We start from the raw sequence: 6,398 nt of genomic DNA, 5'->3' as shown, positions 1-6,398 counted from the left end.
GCCCGGGCGCACTTCCGGGACGGGCTTCCTGCTGCCGCGCGGCATGACGGGAGTGGTAGTTCCCAAGGGGAGAAAGGAGGCCAGCGAGAGTGGCGAGGGGAGGGCGGGGCTGCTGCGCGAGAGGCGGGGCTTTTCCGGGCTCTTTCTGGAGCAATGAAGGAAGAAAGGAAAAGAAAGTGAAATACTAAAATGAAATAAATACCGCAAGCGGAGCGATGCTCTCCCTGCTCTTTCTGGAGCAATAATAAAATAAAGTAAAGTAAAATATAATAAAGTAAAATAATAAAATTAAAATAAAATAAAATCGGCAATCGAAGTGATGCTCTCCCTGTTCTTTCTGGAGAAATAAAATAAAATAAAATAAAATAAAATAAAATAAAATAAATACTGCAAGCGAAGTGAGGCGCTCCCCGCTTTTTCTGAAGCCAAAATAAAATAAAATAAATACTGCAATCGAAGCGATGCTCTCTCAGCTCTTTCTGGAGACATAAAATAAAATAAATACTGCAAGTGAAACTGAAGGAGGTGAGGACAGGTGACCCCACCTAGGCCCGAAGTCACCCCCCCCCCCAAAAAAAAGCAGGCTCAAAGCTTCTCAAAGCTTTTCAAAATCATTTTCTCAGCAGCTAAAAGGCATTAGCTAAGCATCAGAAGCATTTCGCTCTGTTGTAACAAAGGTTGCTTCTCAGGCTAGCTGACCTTGCCAAAAGGTACCGTATTTTTCGCCCTATAGGACGCACTTTTTCCTCTCCAAAAATGAAGGGGAAATGTGTGTGCGTCCTATGGGGCGAATGCAGGCTTTCGCTGAAGCCTGGAGAGCGAGAGAGGTCAGTGCGCACTGACCCCTCTCGCTCTCCAGGCTTCGCGCACCTCTCCGCAAGCAGCGGGAGCCCAGCACTGGGCTCCCGCCGCTTGCGGAGAGTTGCCTGCATGCTGAAGCTTGCGCGCGCTGAGCTCAGCGCCTCCAGGCTTCGCGGACCTCTCAGCAAGCAGCGGGAGCCAGCGCTGGGCTCCCACAGCTTGCAGAGAGCTGCCTGTTTGGAGGCTGGGGTCGGGGGAAGCCCGGGGGGGAAATAATCCCCCCCCAAAAAAATAGGTGCACCTTATGGGACAGTGCGTCCTATAGGGCGAAAAATACGGTACATTCAACATGCCACTTTTCTTTCTGGGAACTGTGCCAATAGAGCAAGAGAAAAGAAACATATCTTGGACACGATGGAATGCAAGGCTTCTCATCTCTCTTTGCTGGGAAGAATCCAAAAGAGTTCCAAGACAGGAGCTTTCTGTTCATGCTCAGGGGAACTCATGGGGCAGGACTCTTGAAGAGGAGGAGAAAGGGGAGGGAACTGGAAGGGGAATATATGCTCTGTGTAAATGGCTGTGAACTCGTGCTTGTTTGTGAGTTTGCTCCTTCTACCAGCCGGATGGTAGAAATAAAGCTTTTTCTCTGAAACTATTCCTTGAGTGTCTGTTGACTCCCATCTCCCTCTCCCGGGCGCAAAGCTCTTCTCACCCGAGGCTAAAAAGGCTACAAAACGATGCTCTCCCCGCTCTTTCTGGAGAAATAAAATAAAGTAAAATAAATACTACAAGCGAAGCAATGCCCTCCATAGTTTTCAGTTTAGTGATAAATTGTGATTCAGCCCTGTTCTTTCGTGGTCTACCAGATGCATGTGGGGAAGCCCATGTGGGGCATGAGTGGCCTCTCCTCTCCCGTCGTTCTTAAATCTGGAAGCTCAAGAACTCATCTTGAGGTCAACATCCTGTTACCAGAAAAATCTGAGGGCTCCCTTGGACAAAAAGTAAAGACAGAGTAAATTGGAGCAAATCAGCAGCCTGTAGGCTTGGCCTTTATTGAACTGTTGCAACAGGGTGTTCCCCTCACTTGCAGGAGAGAGGAAAGACAGAAAAATGGTGTGCAAGACCTTATAAAAACTTTTGAAATTCCCATCCTCTAGGTCAAGCCCACCCCCAGAAACATCATGCATACATTACAGAAAGGAGGGGTTGAGGGAGGAGTTGTGGTGGTAACCTGAGTGTCCTGTCACCTGGCTGGTTCCCTTCTACCCCTCCCCATGAGTCATTTTCTGAAGACAAAAGGTAATCTCAGTTTCCTGCCCACTGAGGGAAGATCTGATCATTGTCCTTTGTTCCAGTCTGTGCTGAATCCACTCCCATATGCAAGTTCTTTGTGATCTTGATTGTCTTCTGTCTGGGATCATCAGGGTTGGCATAGCAACTGGGCAGGGCTCCTGTGGATGTGCTGGTATGGTGAAGGGATTATGGCGCCCTGTATCAAACCTTCCCCATTTTGTAGTCTTTCCTTCATGGAGTAAAATAAAAGTGGAACAGTGAAAATCTGATGTATGGTTGATTTTCTATGAATTTATAACAGAAGTGTAGCGTATGTAGTGTGTGAGTGTGTGTGTGTGTGTGTGTGAGTGTGTGTGTGTGTGTGTGTGTGTGTGTGTGTGTGTGTGTGAAGTTTGTACAAACTGAATGATGGCGGGGGGGGGTGTTCCTGCTACAATCCCTACAGAGAAAAATGCAGGCAGCTGCATTGTTGAGTCTATATATTGCTGCAAGCTTGGGGTATGTGTGTGTTAGTCTAGATGTCATCCTCTCTAAACCCATACGATGGAAATTCTAGGAAAAACGTACAGTAGAATCCTGGTTCTTGAACGTCTTAGTTGACAAACAAATTGGCTCCCAAACGTCGAAAACCCAGAAATAACTGTTCTGGTTTTCAAACATTTTTCAGAAGCCGAATGTCTGATGCGACTGTCGGCTATTGTTTCTGGGGCACCTGAGCCAATCAGAAGCCACGCCTTGGTTTTTGAACGTTTTAAAAGTCGAACGGACTTCCGGAACAGATTACGTTCAAGAAGCAAGGTACCACTGTACTTCTAAAATGGTATAACCATCAACATCAGGGCTTTTTTCAGCCAGAACGCACTAGAACTCTCAGGTTGGCGCCATTGCTGTTCTAAGAGAATGAGGGAGGTATTCACGATAAGTTCCAGCACTTCTTTTTCTGGGAAAATAGCGGGGGGGGGGGAATAGCAGTCCTTTTTCTGGGACGCGGGTGGCGCTGTGGGTTAAACCACAGAGCCTAGGTCGGTGGTTCTGTTCCCCACGACGGGGTGAGCTCCCGTTGCTCAGTCCCTTCTCCTGCCAACCTAGCAGTTCGAAAGCACGTCAAAGTGCAAGTAGATAAATAGGTACCACTCCAGCGGGAAGGTAAATGGCGTTTCCGTGTGCTGCTCTGGTTCGCCAGAAGCGGTTTAGTCATGCTGGCCACATGACCCGGAAGCTATACACTGGCTCCCTTGGCCAATAAAGCAAGATGAGCGCTGCAACACCAGAGTCGGCCACGACTGGACCTAGTGGTCAGGGGTCCCTTTACCTTTACCTTTATTGTTATTTTGAGCATATATTTTGCTCCTCCCATCCAGAGGGCACAAGGTTGGGGCAAGCTGTCCTAATTCTTCCAAAATCAAGACACACCCCTAGCCAGGGCAGGGCCCTCTGTTTCAATGCGAAGTTGTGGCATTTAGGTAAAGTTCTGTGGCATTTATCTGCAATGAACAAGCCCTGGCATGAAGCCTCTGTTCCAGGAACATGGATTGAGAATTATCACCCGACATGCACATTGGTGATTTCCTTGTTCCTGGTCCTTTATTCCTTGTGCCCAGGTGCATAATCTGAGAACAACAGAGCAGTGCCCACAGGTGCTAAAAACTGATAATTGCCTGGTCCTCCATTCTTTGCCACAGTGCTATGTGCTCTGTTCTAAAGGCTGAGTTCAGGTAAAATCAGTATACATTCCAGCTGACCAGCCCTCAAGGGCCGTGTCCCAACATGACCCAGTAGATGGCTCCTGGCCAATGGTTCTATAAAGTGGCAGAGGCATAAATCAATCAAGGCCATGATTTGATTCCGAAACCACCTGCCATATAAAAGCCATTGCAAGGAACTGTCCTAAAATCAAAAACATTAACTTATAGGATCACCTAAAATCAATCATATCGACTTACAGAATCATCTGGCAGGAGTATGCATCAAAATGCATTGACACGGTTAATGCAATAATCTGAAGTTTTATAAGGCCTCGGTCCAGTATACCTGAAGAAGCGTCTCCACCTCCATCTTTCTGCCCGGACACTGAGGTCCAGCGCCGAGGGCCTTCTGGTGGTTCCCTCGCTGTGAGAAGTGAGGCTACAGGGAACCAGGCAGAGGGCCTTTTCGGTGTTGGTGCCCATCCATCAGATGTCAAAGAGAAAAACAGCTACCAGACTTTTAGAAGACATCTGAAGGCAGCCGTGTTTAGGGAAGCTTTTAATGCTTAACAGATTATTGTATTTTAATATTCTGTTGGAAGCCGCCAAGAGTTGCTGGGGAAACCCAGCCAGATGGGCGGGGTATAAATAATATATTATGATTATGATTATGATTATAGTATATGTTTAAAATAGATAAATAAATGAGCAAATTAAATTCATTTGGATATGCAGAATACATTAAAAATAAATTTAAGGAACTGCAGAAAGAGAGGGAAGGAAGTCAAGTTGAACTGTATAAGGCTAAAAAGCATAAATTTTTTTAAAAAAAGGAATGCAGTAGTTTTAATGACAGAACGGGATGCACTTCTGAGCAGATGCGTAGAGGGTTGGGCTTGAGTCTGCCTGTTGTTTCCCCAGAAGGTGCCTGTAGCACAGACATAGGAAAACTCAGCCCTCCAGATGTTTTGGGACTACAACTCCCATCATCCCTAGCTAACAATACCAGTGGTCAGGGATGATGGGAACTGTAGTCCCAAAACATCTGGAGGGCCCAGTTTGCCTATGCCTGGTGTAGCAGAAGCGAGTTGTGTGACCCTATTGATTTTACGGTTGTAGGATTGGAAGGGACCCCATGGGTCATCTAGTCCAACCCCCTGCAAGGCAGGAATCTCAGCTCTCGAATCCAGGACAGGTGGCCATCCAGCTGCTGCTTAAAAACCTCCAAGGAAGGAGAGTTCGCCACCTCCCGAGGGAGACCATTCCGCTGTCCAACGGCTCTTGCCGTCAACTCAGATGTGAGTTCATTTGCAAAGAAAACAGAAAAGGCAGTTCTCTGAGCATGTGTGGAATGCCCTTCCCTCTCTGCGTAACTCCAGCCAGTGGTTTTCGTTTCTTTAAATTTATATAGCGTTATTCACAGTGTTTTTTTCGGGGGGGGGGGACGCATACCCCTAAACATTTTGTGAATCTTTGTACTTTTGTCCACTTACTGTATTTATTTTCCCCGATTCAAACCATAAAATGGTGGTTTTCTTGAGTCAAAAGGAAAGTTGTTGTTTAGTCGTGTCTGACTCTTTGTGACCCCCTGGACCAGAGCACGCCAGGCACCCCTGTCCTCCACCGCCTCCCGCAGTTTGGTCAAACTCATGCTGGTAGCTTCAAGAACACTGTCCCACCATCTCGTCCTCTGCCGTCCCCTTCTCCTTGTGCCCTCCATCTTTCCCAACATCAGGGTCTTTTCCAGGGAGTCTTCTCTTCTCATGAGGTGGCCAAAGTCTTGGAGCCTCAGCTTCAGGATCTGTCCTTCCAGTGAGCACTCAGGGCTGATTTCCTTCAGAATGGAGAGGTTGGATCTTCTTGCAGTCCATGGGACTCTCAAGAGTCTCCTCCAGCACCAGAATTCAAAAGCATCCATTCTTCGGCGATCAGCCTTCTTTATGGTCCAGCTCTCACTTCCATACATCACTACCGGGAAAACCATGGCTTGAACTATATGGACCTTTGTCGGCAAAGTAATGTCTCTGTTTTTTAAGTTGCTGTCTAGATTTGTCATCGCTTTTCTCCCAAGAAGCAGGCGTCTTTTAATTTCGTGGCTGCTGTCACCATCTGCAGTGATTATGGAGCCCAAGAAAGTAAAATCTCTCACTGCCTCCATTTCTTCCCCTTCTACATTTTTTAAAAGAAAAAAAGTACAGTGGCACATCAGGTTAAGTACTTAATTTTCAGGTGAGGTACTTAATGTTCTTAACCTGAAGCACCACTTTAGCTAATGGGGCCTTCTGCTGCCACCGCGCCGCCGGAGCCCGATTTCTGTTCTCATCCTGAAGCAAAGTTCTTAACCTGAAGCACTATTTCTGGGTTAGCGGAGTTTGTAACCTGAAGCGCATGTAACCGTATGTAACCTGAGGGACCACTGTACTGAGTTATTCGTAATACCAAACAAACCAGAGCCGCTTGCAACAATTGTTCATAAAACCGTTCGATGGGGAAAGCTGTTTTAAAAAATTGGAAACTCAATTACAATCACATTGCAACAAAAGAGAAACCCCGTAAAAATGTTACAGTGAGAAACCCGAGACCTACTAGGAGCCCGTCTGACACCTCCCCTCTCCGCCC

Source organism: Podarcis tiliguerta (assembly GCF_965153285.1).
Source record: "Podarcis tiliguerta genome assembly, chromosome: 10".
In the NCBI taxonomy this organism is placed as follows: domain Eukaryota; kingdom Metazoa; phylum Chordata; class Lepidosauria; order Squamata; family Lacertidae; genus Podarcis; species Podarcis tiliguerta.
Note: the sequence above shows the minus strand (reverse complement) of the source record.